Raw genomic sequence first — 16244 nt, 5'->3', positions numbered from 1 at the left:
TAGGAAAAGGAGTTTTCATTGAATATTCTAGATCTGGTGTGAGTGAATGAAATTAATCTTTTTCTTCCCTTAGCAAATCCATCATGGCAATCACTGTTATAACTATTATCATTTAGTGACACTAGGCTTATTTGGTGCCATTGAGATATCTCCTAGTTAGCCCTGCGCTTCCAAGTCTCCCATTTCTCCAATGCATTCTACACACTACGGCCGGAATGATCTTTCTAACACAAAAATCATATCATGTTACTCTTAATTACCCCCTTAAAATTCTTCAAGGACCCACGGAAGGCAGTGCTACCTTTTTAGTATGGCAGAGAAATCCTTCCCCTATCCCTTTCCATCGTGCCCAAATGTACCTTCCCACTATTAGTTTGCTTTCTAAGAGCAATAGAGGACCAGCACTAATTATTAAGTACCAAACATGGAGCTACATGCATTGCAGGCACTTTGACTCTCTTAAATAACTTTGAAAATTAGATGTCCCTATTTTACAGAGGAAACAGAGACTTAGATTAAGAAACATGTGGGAAGTTATCAGCTTCTGAGTGGTGGAGAGTAGGGTCCCTTCTAGGTGGTCATAGTCTGGGTTTAAAACCAGGGTGCTGTACTGTTTCTCCTGCTGAATTGCTAGTTGTTTCTGTTCCCACCTCCTGGAAGGGCCTATCCCAGCTGTTTAACTGGCTAACTTGTTCTCCACGTAACACCTCTTGTAAACCTTCCCAGGTTCCCCAAGGCAGGGTTGGGAAATGATGCCTCTCAGTAGCCATAGCACCAAATTAGCATGTGCAGTTGAGCCCTTATTAAATGATATTGAGTTCATTATATCTCTCTTTCTCTAAATAGACTGTGAGCTTTTTGAGGGCAAGGAATTTTGTCTTTGTATCCCTAATGTCTACTTCAGTGCCTAAAGCCTGGCTAGTTGTGGTTCAATAAATTCTTGTCAAACAAAATGAATGTTAAGGAGTTGGGGGAGTATGATGCATATTAAATTTGTTTATTCTCAATTCACCTTTTTAAAGTCTATTCTCCAGTGCACAAGTTCCCTGTCAAAAGGTTTCTACATCCCTCGAGGTCCTTGAAGATTTTAATGGACTCCTTGAGGTATTTTCAATATTTCAAAACTGCTAACAGAAACCATTTCGTTAACCTGAAATAGTCCCTACAGGCTAAAAAAAAAAAAAAAAAAAAAGTCAAGTTTCTTTGCTTTTGGCTAAAATCATATCAACTTGATGTGGTAATAGAGGTTTTTCTCTTAATGATCAGAAACTCTGGCAGGAAAGTCTGTGTATGTTTAATAAAATAATAAGAAAATAAGTTATCTGTGACTTAAATGCTGCTCGTTTAGTGGAAGAAATTTCTCAAAAATTGGAATAGTAAGGGGGAAACCTCTAGTAAAAGTGATTCTTTACAGTGATCTTTTGGGATCGTTTGTGATTATTCGCAAATATGAGGAAGTCTCTGCCTTAGTTGAGGGACTCACGTAGCCTGCAATCTTCTTATCTACACAGAATCCCCATTTAAGCAAGCTGTAGAAATTGTCTTATGATTGGGCAAATATGGCTTTTTAATTGATCATTTAAAAAAAAATCTTTCCATTGACAATTGAATGTTTGAGTGATTTAGTTTCTTTAACAGCCATCTATCAGTCATCAGATTTAATAGTTGAATTCATGTTTTTTTTTCAAAATTTTTATCATTACTGTCTTGAGAGAGAGAGAAAGGGGAGGAAAAAAAAGACAAAAGAACAAAGGGGAGAAGTGAGTTTTCCTTTCTTTCCTATGGCTTCTGGACAGCCTATTTTGGTTATGAAAACTGCTAGCAGCCTACTTTATTGAAATAAAATCCAAATCTTTAATTTGTTAGATTTTTCACTGCCTTGGTCTGGAATACACCATTATTGTAAATTATTCATTCCTGTCAGTGAAGGCAAAAGATTCTTCATTAGTACTTCTGGCTCTGTCATTAACCTTTCCATGGACTCATTTGTCCTTATGATTTATTATAAAATTTATAGTATATAAACATTGCCAAACCTTTGGAGTAGTAAACTCATCAAACGTTTCGTAATATCTCCTCAGTCCCTTGTACTGTTTGGCTGACACATCTTCCTAGGGTTGTAAATAATCTTCCATTTCTTGAACATCATTCATAGATAAGTTTACTCTCTTATTTCTGGACTCCAAAAGTCTTAGTATTCAAGATTCATATAAGATAGTAATCAGGGTCTAATATCTGCAGCACTGAATTGAAAGTGAAAATGCAGTCATTTTGAAGTGAAATGCAGTCATCTTCTGTCTTCTCCTTGCTGTAGTTCATCCTTCACAGAGTAGCTGGGGTTTTCTCTCTTTCTCTCACTCATTTTTTTTTAAGTGCCTCACCCGGAAGTTCCCAGGCTAGGAGTCGAATTGGAGCTACAGCTGCCAGCCTACGTCACAGCTCACAGCAACATAGGATTCTTAACCCACTGAGCGAGGCCAGGCATCAAACCTGCATCCTCGTGGATACTAGTTGGATTTGTTTCTGCTGTGCCAAAATGGGAACTCTAGAGAAGCTATAGTTTTCAGTTCAAAAGCCAAATGGGATCCTGTGGGTCCTCTGGAAATCTTTGAGGGCTTTTGACATTTTCAGCTACAAGTTTCTTGATTCATCTTCAAGGCTAACTTTTTACCTTGCATCTGTCAACCAGAGCCACTTAGGTTCTTATCTGTCCAAGCACCTCATGCTCATCTTTCTCCTACGCATTGTGACCATTCATGCCTAGAATGGTTTTGCCTTCCTGTTCAATTCCCACTCATCCTCCAACACTTGTTCAAATGTCATCACTTCTGGGTGTATATTCTCATTCTTCTATTACAGCGTGTATCATCTTTTGACTTGTGCTATAGTTAGCTCTTCCCTGTCTGTCTCTTATGAAAAAAGTTTCATAAACTTTTTTGAGGGCAGGAGTCAGGTTTTATTTATTTTTGGATCCCTAGGACCAATGGCTTCCAATCACTATAAAGACCATAAAACTTATCAATTTGGGACACTTTGGAAAGTATAAGGGGCACTGTTAATCATTATGTTGGGGCCACAGGTATAAACCAGATTTACCTGGGCAATGTAGGATGTATTGTTACTCTACTGATCACTCCAAATCTTTCAGTGTCTCTGCCTTCACCTACTTTCCAGTTTTATTTATTTATTTTTTCCTTTTTATGGCTATACCTGTGGCATATGGAAGTTCCTGGGCAAGGGGTTGAATTGGAGCTGCAGCTGCAGCCTACACCACAGCCACAGCAACACTGGATCTGAGCTGCATCTGTGACCTATGCCACAGCTTGTGGCAATGCCGGATCTGTAACCCACTGAGTGAGGCCAGGGATTGAACTCGCATCTTCACAGAGACAGTGTTGGGTCCTTAACCCTCTGAGCCACAACAGGAACTCCTCTAGTTTTATCTTTACTCAGTCTTCTTCCCTGCCCCACCTTCCAATATAGATGCTTCACACTACCTCACAAACTGTCTTGTGTTCCTTGATAGACTCTGCCATCACTGTCCCTCTGTCACTTCTATCTGGAAAATTCCTCTTCACCTTTCACATTTCTCTTGTACATATCTCTTCAGAGAAGCTTCCCTTGATTCTCCCTAGATTGTACTAGAAGCTCATTCTGGGACACTTGCCAGCAATAAGCATGTACTACTTTGCATTACACCAGTTTGGTTCTTCAGTGCTTTGTGCAGCTAGGGTAGGCTGGCGCTTCCTGAGGCAATGATTGCATCTTATTTATCTCTGTTTTTCAATCAGTCTGTACTATTTTAATAAATGCCAATTGAATTAACTTTGGAATTGCCGTAGTTTTTAGGTGGCAAATCCATTAAATCTTTTGTAGCATCCCCCTTTACTATTTATTTAACATACGTTTCTGAGATAGAAATTGTTTTTACGTTTAATAAGTGTTACTGTTTGTTGAAATCTGATACTAAATACCAAATTATGGTTTTATTTGAAATGTAACTGATTTTTATTTCTTTTGCACTATTTTTGGTAATAACTTCTGGACCTATAATTCTCTAACTAGCATTATGGCTTTAAAACATTTTGAGGGGATGTCTAGGATCAAATTTTTTGAAGAGTATCAATTCCCCATGAAATATCTTAGGAATTTGGGGGAAATTTCTGAGTTCATGTGTGACTGAATTAGATAACAAAGTGAAATTTCCCCTTACCTCATAACTATTTTGTATCTCTTATTGGGTTAATTTCAGCCAGCCTTCCTAAATCCTGAGCACTCGAGTCATTGAAATTTCAGAAAGAGTGCTTGAAGTTAAGGTGAAAAGCAGAGCGATTAATGTCCCATATGAAGAGCCTAGGAGTCACATCCATACACCTTTTTCCTGGGAAAAGACACCTATGTCATCTGCTTCCTCCTCTTCTCACCTTCAATCCATAGCTAGGACGAGACACCCTTGGTATAGAGAAACAGTAAAAAAAAAAAAAAAAGCAAAAACAGGTGATACCAGGCTCAGAAGGAGGGTATTTAGAGGGCGATTGATGGCTTGTTGTATTTTGTCCTCATGGTCTGTAGTTTCTCTCATCCTAAGGGAACAAGAAGAATTATTGAAATCAGTCACAGTCTTTGAGCATCTAGCACCATGTTTGTCACACTCTGACTTGCTGAGAAATATTAATGAAAAAGGAATGAAAGCACACTTAGCAGTTTTTATAATGAATTACATCTAGTTGAGGTTTTTGAAGTTCACAAATCTTGGTCAGTAGATGAGGAGGGTAGGAGAGAGAAGAAAAAGTACATCTGGATAATGCATCCAAAGAGAATGAATATTGACTTTAAAAGAAATTTGTGGAATTTAAGTTTGTAATGGCTTTTATATAGTTCCTGAGTTTCTTTAAGATGTTGCTTCTGCTCTGGCCTCTTGTACTATCCTCTTCTTCTGTCCAACTTATTGGGAAATGCTTGCACAGTGCTCACTGTGCCTAGGGCATCACCAGAGGCTCTGGGAAAATAGAAGAGAGATAGGTCCTTTGTTGCTTGTAGCCTGTGTTCTGTTTTTCTAGACACCTGTTTAGTGACGTTTTTCACTACAGGTCTTGCCTCAGTGTGAGTGGTTCCAGTTCCAGTGCAGGTTATCCTGGCTGCTCTGGATATTTTATGAGCTCTTTTATTGCAAATAATAGTCATAATCCCTCAAGACCCAATTAGTTGAAAAACTAGTATATCCTAGGTGTTGTCCTAAATATAGTACAAAACTTCTTTCATTTAATCCTCATATCAACCTGAGCTAAAGATTATTTTTAGATGAAGAAACTGAAGTTGAGAGAAGCTGACTGACTCATGTAGTCACTAGTAAGGGTCCTGATGGCAGAGCTGGGATTGGTAGGTCTCTGAAGCCAGTTTCTCAGTCATTGCTCTGCTCATCTTGCCTCTTCACCTGCCTGCCTCTGGCGGAGAGTATTTAAAACCTTCCCCACCACCCTGCCCCTGAATTTATGTCTTACCCTTTATTGAAAACTCTCAAATGAGGACCCAAGAAGGTGAAGACCCTTTTTCTGAACACTTGGAATAGGTGAGGCACCAACAACCAAAGGCTCCAAGAATTACTGTTACTCATGATCCTGTTTTATTCTGGATCTCCGAGTACTCCCTTCTGCTGTGCAGCCTTCTGGCTTGATGCAGGTGTTGGTCCATTGTACCTGCCTGACTGCCCTGCTCACTGTCCTAAAGAGAGTCAAAAATAGCTTACCCCCATGGTAATTGAACAAACGTATGCGACTGAATTATGGAGAATAGTAGCTGGTCTTCAAAGGAAATCCCATAAAAGTTCATGTAGAAACAGATTTCTGTTATACAGCCTTACATGGAAACAAGGTAATGTAGATTTTGGCAGGATATTATTATTTTTGACTAATTCTCAAACCCACAACTTAGGCCTAAATTCATTTCCTCACCCCAACCTACATCTCTTGCTTTTACACAGACTTTGGACATCATGAATTATTGTGGAAATCTCGTGGGAATTCTGTGTTACTATGTGCAAATGACTACAAAGTGTAATGCAAGAGAAGAACGAGTGTTACCTGGATGTCCAGCAGCTTCCCCAACTAGTGCAGGTCATGACAATTCTTTGGTATCAGAACATCTCACCACCTACAATACTGAGATTATAAACAATTGAAAGGCGCTTACAACAGCTGTATCTGCTCATTCTCAAACAATGCTTCATGGTGAAATTTTTGAAATGGTGCTATGGATATGGTATGCTTCAGTTCCAGGTCATGAGTTCAAATGCAACTCAGATTAGGAACTATCATAGGATATTTATCTCTAAGATGTGGAAATACACGTTAAATGTGGCCACTACCTCTGATACGTTATTATCGGTCATGGCAGAAAGACCAGTCTTTGTGAGCTCAGGCAGAATGAACATAAAATATTAACCTTAAAATAATAAAAGAGAAGTGTTCAAACTTTATTAGACCAAATCATCTCAAATGAAACACACACACAGGATTTCTTTTTGGCTTTTATAATTGCATGTGCTGATAAGAATTGTTCTATTCAGATGAAAAACATCAACAGTTGTGTAATTTTTATAATCTCCACTATTTTAAATACTCCATAATTTAATATTTTCTATATATAAAGGCATTATTTTATTGGGTTTTATAATGTTTAACATCTATTTTTCCCACTAAGAATTTATAAAATGTTACTTTTTTACCCTGAATCCACATTGGAAAGCAACTTTTCTAAGTAAAGATCAAATTTATTTTAAACATTCTCCTTAAACATTTCTTCATTCATTAAGCAAATACTAACAGTCCCTCCTATGAACTCAATACTTGCCGAACTGAGTGCTATATATAGGAGGATACAAAAATTTTAACACATGATCCTCATCTTGAAAGAGCTCACAGTCTACGTAGGAATGTAATGCACACACACAGTAAATGTTAAACAGTGATTCAACAATACCTGAGGTGTCACAAGGCTCTGTGTGACTGTGTATCAAATAAATGCCATTGACAGTGCATGCAGGCTCCGAGTTCCTAGGAAGAAGAAACCACTGTTGAAGGAGAGGTTAGACCAGCTCCATGAGGGTGGGATGATATTGACTTAAAAGGTAGCAGTTTCCTAGGAAGCTGATGAAGGGACATATTACACATTCCAGACCAGGTTTGAACAAATACCCAGTGACAGGAAATGAGCAAAGTGTAATTTTAGGGAATCAGGCTGCATCTCACTCAGAGGTAGCAAAGAGTATGGGTTTTGTAGTTTCTTCAAAACTCAGTAATACTTGCTAAGAAACAACATAGCCAAGAATTCGAACAATGCAGTGTTGGAACTCGGGGAAGCTGGGGTGAGAGATGGGGCTTGAGTTACCATATGGTCTCAAATGGACAAGTGACAGTCCAGAAAGACTGTGGAATTCCTGCCCTTCCTTCCCTCCTGCCATTTTCCTTTTGAATAAAAGGGGGGGGGGTGTGTGACAGAGAAACAGGAAATACAGAGGTTTTGCTTTTCTTTCTATTTTCACCTGTGTAGTCTTTTGTCTGTACATAAAGCTGTCCCCAAATTCGGGGAAAGGCCTGTTCTTTGAAGTTTTCAGTGAAGGACATCTTCCATTGCAATACCCTCTGATTTTCCACAGCTTTGTTTGCTAGGAAGATTTTTCTAATATCTTTGAAACTGATATCTTTCCATCTTTCTTCCTCTTTCTAGGCTTGAAAGTGGTTTAGGCCTTTCCTCAAATTTTTTTAAGCCAACACTTTTATCATTTTAGTTATTTGTCTAGGGGCTGTTTCTCTAATTTGTAAGGAAATTTGATTTCCTTTTAAATGCCCCTGGATTCTCCATATCCTACTTTAAAATGTGGGGCTAAAGACATCACAGAATATTCTAGGATAGCCTATATCAGTACTGGGCATCAGGGAAAGGACTCCTGGCTTTCTTTTACTAAATCAATCATGTTTTTAAGGTTAAAGCACAAAGACTAATAGTTTGTGTTGACTCTGACCTCCAGATTATTTTCTTTATGATGTCACAAAATGAGTCCTGCAATTGTGTGGTTTGTTATTCTTCCCATGTGAATTATACTACAGAACCTCAATCTGTTTATGTCCACCCATGTCTCCAACTCATCAGGATCGTTTGCACTTTTATCTAGTTTTCCAAAGCGGAATGTACCACACCCGGTTTGATGTTATCCTGAACTTAATAACCATATTCTCTACCATCCTCTAAGTCATTACTAAAAATAGCACCAGGTTAAGACCAGCCTCTTAGGAATCCCATCAGGTATGCATCTCTGGGCTGACACTGGACCATTAATAATTACTTACTGAAAAAGCCTTCTAATCACTTATGAATCCACCTGATGAGAAGATGATTTCAGGATATAATACTTTAATTGTCTGATGTCAAGTAACACAAAACTTAAAACTGTGCAATAGTCAAAACTACTTCATATCTTTGGCTTTTACTTGGTTTTACCAGAATTGTCATGTTTCCAATGAATTGCATTTGACTAATGTGATAGGGTTTTTTTTTTAATTAAACTGCCTTGAATTTATCTAGCATGCTACTCTGTGTGTGTCGGGGGGGCTGTGTGTGTGTGTGCATGCATGCATGCATATATTTATAAGATTGCAGTATTATTTTTGGATCTGAATGTTAAGGCGTTGAATCTAATTTTTTGAGTTTTCCTGTTTCTCTTTTTAAGGCACAAATATGCATCTCTCTCTTTCAGCCCATGGACACCTCACCTTAAGTTTGCAAAGATAATTACTAGTGATTCTCTGATGACTTCATTGAAATGCCATACCATGGTGTTTGCCAGTAATTGTTTACTTATTCTGCCATTTAAGCTGCAGGTCATGCATTAGCATATGCATTTGTATATAATAATGATTTTCAATTTATGGAGTAGAGTCATCATCTGAAGCACTATAAAAACACCAGGATAAAAGCAATTCTTACCTCAGATGTTTGTCACTTCACTGGGATAGACATGACAATTAAGAAATAAAAACACGGAGGAAGGAAAGGTCACTCACATTGCGGAGACATTGCTGGCAGCTAGCTGAATTTTTCTTTGGCACAACCTTTGGACCACAGCCATTTTGATTTAGAGGAGACCCATTGTAGGAAAAGCCTTCCTGGAATGAGAGAATTTTGACAAGAGGTCTGAAAAAGAAAAGGGAACTAGCCTGGATAGTTGGAGGGAGAGCATAGGTTCATTTAAAAACAAACGGATTGTTCTCTCCCTCTGTTCTGTGAAAGGATTTTCAGTGGCTACAAAAGGAATTCTGTGTATGAAGAGTATGTAGGGGAAGGGAGATTGTTTAAAGGAGTCAACCCTTGTTTTACCTGGCTGCCAAACAAAAGAACCTTCCAGCCATATGAAATTGGTTGCACAACTCACAACATCTTGGTTATGAGAAGTGCTGTTGCTGGAGAGACTGGTGTTTCTGGTACTTGAATCCTAAAAGGTTGTTTTCATCAAGCCATCTACTTCGTTGGGTATTGTGACTCAAATGTTGGTTGTGGTTAATCTGCATAGAAGTGAGAAAGGAAACATCCCCAGGGAAGACTGGCTGGATTTCTGCTCAGCTGTCTGCATACTGTTAAGGAACATGCATACTGATAAGGCTGGTCTCACCATTCCTACTCCTCACATCAGCCATCTTCATCCCAGTGGCCAAGAGCAAAGCCTAACATGGTGTCATCTATTCTTATAGCCTGGGCTGAAATGCTCACCCCTGGGATCACTCTTAGGGTGGGTCAATACAAGAGTAGCCATTACCTCCAGGAGACCCAAGGTACCTATAAGAGGCATGAGGATGAGTGGTGTCATCTACTTTACTCTTTTCCTATTAGCTTATAAAACTAGTTTATAGTATTTTCTAATAACTGAAAGTCTGGCTGCAAGGACGTGAGATTCCAGATGGCTGACTTGCAAAGTGGAGCATGAGGGGAGTGGAGGGAGAATGAAGAGAACACGGCCTGAGTAAGGTTGGGTTGGAATGCTCTAATGCTCACGAAGGCAGTTCTAGTTATGGGCCATCCACAGTAGTTGGCAGTTTGGTGGATGGATGTGGTTGCCAATAATGTGGACTGTGGAAAGCAGAGGCTAGGAGGTACCCGAACTTTGCCCTTCTCTGCTTTCTTCTTGTCTTTTCCCCCCTATTCCCCTAAGTGTCTACCATTAAGCCTATATAATGGCAATATTCTATGTCAAAGTATTCTACTTTTTACCAAAGATCTCTGGATGAGGCTACTGCTGATTGTATTCTTTGTTGGGTAAAGGGTTAAAAAAAAATTGCATGTATTTATTTTATTCAGTTCATTCAGGTTTTACTATAGAGCAGATCAACAATACAGTGAGGGCTATTGTACATTAATAGTATGCGTTTCTCGAAGATACTGAGAGACTATAGCTCTGTGTTCTTGCCATAAGTTAAAAGTAGATCTTCCAAAGCCTTGACTGATCTCTTTCTTAGTTTTTTGGTAGTATTGAAACCTTGTGGACTTTGATATGTGGTGAGGTTTGAGCCATGGCTGGTATAGAGATAATTACCAAAGCTTGGTTGCTGAATTATAAATCCTGCTTACCTAACAGGCACACAATAGCTGCTTCCATAATGGAGTAATGTATTCCACAGTGAGTGCCAGGGAGGGCAAAGGGAATGCATTATCCTGTGGTAGATCAACCCACCTCTTTGATTCTGGCTGGAAACAGAAGTTGAAACTTGCCACTGATTGCATAAGTGATTCTTTCCATACAATTTGTCTAATTATAAATTTTTAGGTATAGTGATCATTAGCTTCCGGGTAGAGAGGTTGCTGTTTAATTTGAATAGAATCTAGTAATGTTTAGTCCCCAGATATATTATCTGTGCTTCCAAAGAGTATGGTTAGGTCCTGCCTTGGTTTTTAATGGACAGTGCAAGTAGGGGGCACATTGTTATAATATGTGCTGAAATGGAATTTCCTGCGGTTTGCTGTAAGGCTGTTTGTTGAGGTGTGTTAATGCGCTGACTTTGCATGTGCGAATGCACGAACTGGGGGCATGTGGAACTGGTGTGGTGAGTATCCCATGCCCATCCCTGGCAGGGGTTGGTCTTGGCAGGAGCTATCGCTGAATTTGAAGCTGAAAGGGACTATCTCTAGATTACTCAGAGCCACTTTCTACACTGCTTGGGTGGTGCTGGGAAGATTTGTTTGCAAATTCCTGCTTGACTTTGGGCTTATCACTGAACAGGTCTCTGTCCATTTGTCTCCAGTGAAGCTGCAATTAGCCTTTTCTGATTCTAAATAACCTGTGCCTTACACCTCACTTGCCCATGGATGTCAAGGCCTATAGTGTTCCTGATGAGTACAATTTTAAATAATGGATGACACTCCTTTGGAAGTGCCTTTTAACCCAAATTAAAATTTGTTTTTGACTCACTTTTAAAAATGAGGGATAGACTTAGTGTATTAGGATGAGTCTTTGGAAAGACCAGAAAGACATTTCCTAGTTGTTTCTCCCTGGGCAAGTTTAAAAACCTTTCTGGGTCTCAGTTTACTTTGGAGATGAACACTTATTTCTTCTTAAAGATTGTTGAAAGCAGTAAATAAGGCTGTAATGTATGTAAAGAGACTAACACAGTGGCTATATACCAGTCACATATCAAGTTGTGTTGTGTCCAAGCTGACTTCCACTGGCTCATGAACCGATTGTTAAAATTTCAGGAAGTTCTTGAGCTTGTTGGTAGCTTGAAATCAGTTATGGTAGAAGTGCAAATCAGACCTTTTCTTCTCCCCGGAGAGCAAATTGTTAAACATTTAAGAGCACACAATTGATGGCAAATATTAATCCCCCTTCGCCACAGTTCCAAAATATCTTATAAACCACCCAGCCTTTGTAAACAGTCCATATAGAATTAAAAATGAGGGGTTCCCATCAAGGCTCAGTGGAAACAAATCTGACTAGTAAGAATGAAGACGTAGGTTTGATCCCTGGCTTCGCTCAGTGGGTTAAGGATCCAGCGTTGCTGTGAGCTGGGGTATAGGTCAGAGACAATGACTTGGATCTGGTGTGGCTGTGGCTGTGGCATACACTGGCGGCTATAGCTCCAATTTGACCCCTAGTCTGGGAACCTCATATGCCACAGGTGTGGCCCTAAAAAGACCAAAAAAGAAAAAAAAAAAAAGTTAAAAATGATACTATAGAAGAGAATTTAAGGTAATCACAGTAAACTTCAGTTACTTTTCATATTGTAAAACAGAGATTCTGTCAGGGCTCGCTGAAATTACCACTTCCATTCTATGTAGTTGGAAAATATTCTACTTTCTGAGGGTTTGTTTGTTTTTTAAATAATAATTTTCTTTTCATATTATATCATGTTAGCTAGTATATCTGTCTCTAATAGCTCCTTCCCACTTTAGTCCCACAGCATTGCTGTGAACTGCGGTGTAGGTTGCAGATGTGGCTTGGATCCCAAGTTCCTGTGGCTGTGGTGTAGGCCTGTGACTATAGCTCTGATTCGACCCCTAGCCTGGGAACCTCCATATGCTGTGGGTGTGGCCCTAAAAGACAGAAAAAAAAAGAAAAAATGAGACCCATGGACCCCTATCGGATGACCCAGCAAGTCCACTCCTAGTTATACATCCAAGAAAAATGAAAACATATATCCACAGAGAAGCTTGTACAAGAATATTTAGAGTAACATTCATTCATAACAGCCAAAAGGTGGACATAATCTTAATGTTCATCAGTTGACAAATGGATAAATAAAATGTGGTATATCCATACAGTGGAGTAGTATTTGGCCATAAAAAGGAATGAAGTACTGATACCTTCTACAGTATGCATAAACATTGAAAATATTTTGCTTAGTGAAAAAAGCTAGTCACAAAGATCATGAGTTATATGATTCCATTCATGTGGAAGCCCAGAATGGAGAAATCTGTAGAGATATAAAGTATATTAGTGATTGCTTAGGGCTAGAGTAGGGATAGTGACAGGGAATAGGGGAGTGATGGCTAAATGTTATGGGATTTCTTTTTGAGATGATGAAAATGTTCGAATATGTATTGTGGTGATGGCTGTGCATATCTATGAATGTACTAAAAACATTGTATACTCTAAATGGGTCAGTCGTATACTATGTGAATAAATAGTATTGCATGCTCAATAAAGCTGTTAAAATTATTTAAAAAACATTATCATGAAGTAAGTTTTGATGCATAGACTACAAGCATGATTTAAACCTAAGAAAATATTCTTATGTAATTAATATATTAATTAACTTAAAAAAAAGCAAAAAGACTTTGAGAGGCAACCTGAGGGCCTCATCTAAAAGGGAAATGCATGAATTTTTTGATGCTATTTTGGCTGATAAGGAACTCTTTTTTTCTTTTTGGCTATATTTGGGAGAGTTTCTGTTTTAGAAAAGTAATGCCATCTATTTGAATGAGTCGTTTACCATACATTTTTGTTGACAAATATTGAGGAGACTGAATAAATCTCTCTCTCTCCATTTGTGTGCATGTTTAATATTTTTGAATGACAGTAGTGATATTGCAGTTCACAAAGGAAACTTTAATCTCTGACCTCTGTAGAGACTGGGGGAGAGTGAAGTGAGCAGTGGGGGTAGCAACATTGATATCTACGAGTATCATGATAGAATGAAGATGAATGATGAATGATGAATAGATGTAGCCTTAAAATTGCAAACTATTCAACAGTTCTGTGTGTTTGTGTGTGTGTTTCTTTTGAGAAGAAGCTTATAAAATATTTTGGTGCAAAGAGTGTAGAGGTGAAGATTCTTATGTAAATACTCGGCCATGCCAGTAACTTTCCACTTGATAGAATGCTTTTGCCTTATGCCAATACCCAGTAAATGTTCTGTCTTTCATACTTTGCAGAATTGCTGTGAAAATGTTATCTTATGCCCTTTTTAGAAAGAATCTACGTATTTGAAGGGAAAAATATCTATGTCACTTGAAATGTTTTATTAAGCATTCAAATGCCTGTAGGAAAAAATACATCATTTCTTAAGGGTAAGCTGATCCCTTACAGAATACTTACACTCCACTTGCAAGATTAAAAAAACATGCTATGCTATGACACTTCTGTGATGAAATTCAATTTTCAGCTTATATTTATGCTATTTTTACATTAATATTTGGTTCTTGCTCATGTTTTATTGCTAGTCATTCTTAGTTTATTTTTGTTTACCACAGTGCTCAGGGATTAGATTTCGAGAAGGAAAACAAACAAGCAAAAGTACTTCTGAAGTTCCGTACCACATCAATTGCCTCAACACAGTAAATATAGGCTAAGAAACACCAAGACTCCAATAGCTCAGCCCTAATTTTCTGATGAAGTCTAATGCTTGAGGAAGAGAATTAGCCAATAACCTTCCCCTCCCCTGCATCGTCCCCTGCCCTCCATGCACCTGCCCTGTTGTGCAATCCTTAGCACAACTTAGTGTAAGGATGTCATTTTCTCAACGAGCGCTGGGTCAATTATGAAGTACTTGGACCTTGTGGGAGAGCAGTTCTTTCTGACCTCCATCAGCAGACACTTGATCTTTAGAAATCTGGGGATTGATTATCTCCTGGTAAACACAGTTGCCAATCTCAGTTAAACAGTTGAGGAGAGGGAGAGGGCAGAGAGTGGGCAGTCTTACTGCTCCTGGTGGGCAGATCCAGGGATAAATTGCCTCCTGGGGAAGAGGGGAAGAAAAAGGAGAGTGTGTAGTGATTTGTGTATCTGAGAACTTTACAAGGTCGGGTGAACACAGTGATTTAACTGTTGGCCCTACCTAGCTGCTTGCATTTGTTTTTATTGGAGTTGATACATGATATCAATATGAAATCTTTGTGCATCTTTCTGGGCTCGAAAGAAGAGATATATGATTTGTAAATAGCATTTGAAGTAATACTTATGAAACTTTATAATACGTTCGTTTTCCTGTCTTAGAACAAATGAAAAAAGATGGTGACTAATGGGTTGGGTTTCATGAGGCAGAGTCAGGGCCCCCCAGTCAGCAGCATATCATATCAGAAGAAAACTCTGTTTACCTTTGATGCCATTTAGAGGTAGTTTCTAGTCTACCTACAATCTAAATTACAAAAATGCTAATACAGGCTTTTACCTTTATGGAAAACCTATATGCCTCTTTTGTTCATCTTACTTGGTTCAAATGATTTACTAGTTACTGACCTTAAAAACTTCCCATTTGAAATTGTGCTTGTCCTTTCCCACTGCTTCTAATGAGTTTCCTAGGTGTTATCAGATGTTTCTTTCTATTTTTTACCATCTTTCTTCGGAAATAAGGTGATTCTAACTGAATGTAGAACAAGAGTGCACCATTGATTTCGGTAAAGGTGCTGGAATACATTCTCTTTCATTCTTAGAGCAATTTAACAGTGTATTTGCTTTTTCTCTCTCTCTTTAAAACTCTGCTGAGCATCATGCATACATCTTCATTAAGATGTCTTCCATGAGCCTCAATCTTTTCCCCGTAAGTTTAGAACTAATTCAGAACCCACCCAAGTGGATGAGTAATTTAAATTGCTACTTCCAACATGCATTACTTTGCACTTGTCTGCTCTGAGTTTCATCTGCCACTGTTTTGCCCAATTACTGAGTTTGGATTCTCTGTTTCTCACATCCATCTGTATAGACTTAGAGAACCAAAATAGTTTTGTTTAGTCAGCAAATTTTTAGCACCTCATTATTTAGTCCATTTTCAAAGGCGTTAATAAATATCCTGGAGGACACTACTCTTGTATGATGGCTGATGCCCCAGTATTAATTCTTTTCTATGCTGAAAGCTGGTCATTTATTCTTTTATTCTCCCTCTATCTCTTAACTCACTTTTAACCCATGATTGACAGCTCTTTACCTCTTGCCCAGTAGTTGTCAAGTTTCCTTAATAGTCTCTTGTGTAAGACTTCATCAGAAGCCCTTTGAGAGCCTAAATAAATTACACCCTCTAGTTTTCCTTTATCCAGCACTTTGTTGCCTCCATAAAATTCTGCATTAAACATGCCAAGGGTACATAAGCAAAATAACCACTTCTAAATGTTCTTAAAACTTCTTTTCCCCCTTTTGGATGTGTCCCTTTGTCATATCATCTAGTGCTACTCTTTTTTTTTTTTTTTCTTTCCCACACTAATAACTTTTTCTTTGTATCATCCCCACCGAACACCTGCAAATCAAAGGCATATTCCCACCTCATGCA

The 16244-nt window shown here is 38.5% G+C and overlaps 1 long non-coding RNA gene across 1 annotated transcript; it reads right to left on the bottom strand.

The window, feature by feature from the left end:
* On the bottom strand, positions 2372 to 12001 carry LOC102163845. The gene is made up of 2 exons (XR_002342545.1): positions 6081 to 12001; positions 2372 to 4583 (listed from the first exon to the last, which is right to left on the bottom strand). It is a non-coding gene; the product is annotated as an uncharacterized LOC102163845 (long non-coding RNA).

Source organism: Sus scrofa, chromosome 1 (genome assembly GCF_000003025.6).
Source record: "Sus scrofa isolate TJ Tabasco breed Duroc chromosome 1, Sscrofa11.1, whole genome shotgun sequence".
Taxonomy (NCBI): Eukaryota; Metazoa; Chordata; class Mammalia; order Artiodactyla; family Suidae; genus Sus; species Sus scrofa.
The sequence above is the reverse complement of the archived record's forward strand: the minus strand, read 5'-3'. Positions and strand labels throughout refer to the sequence as shown.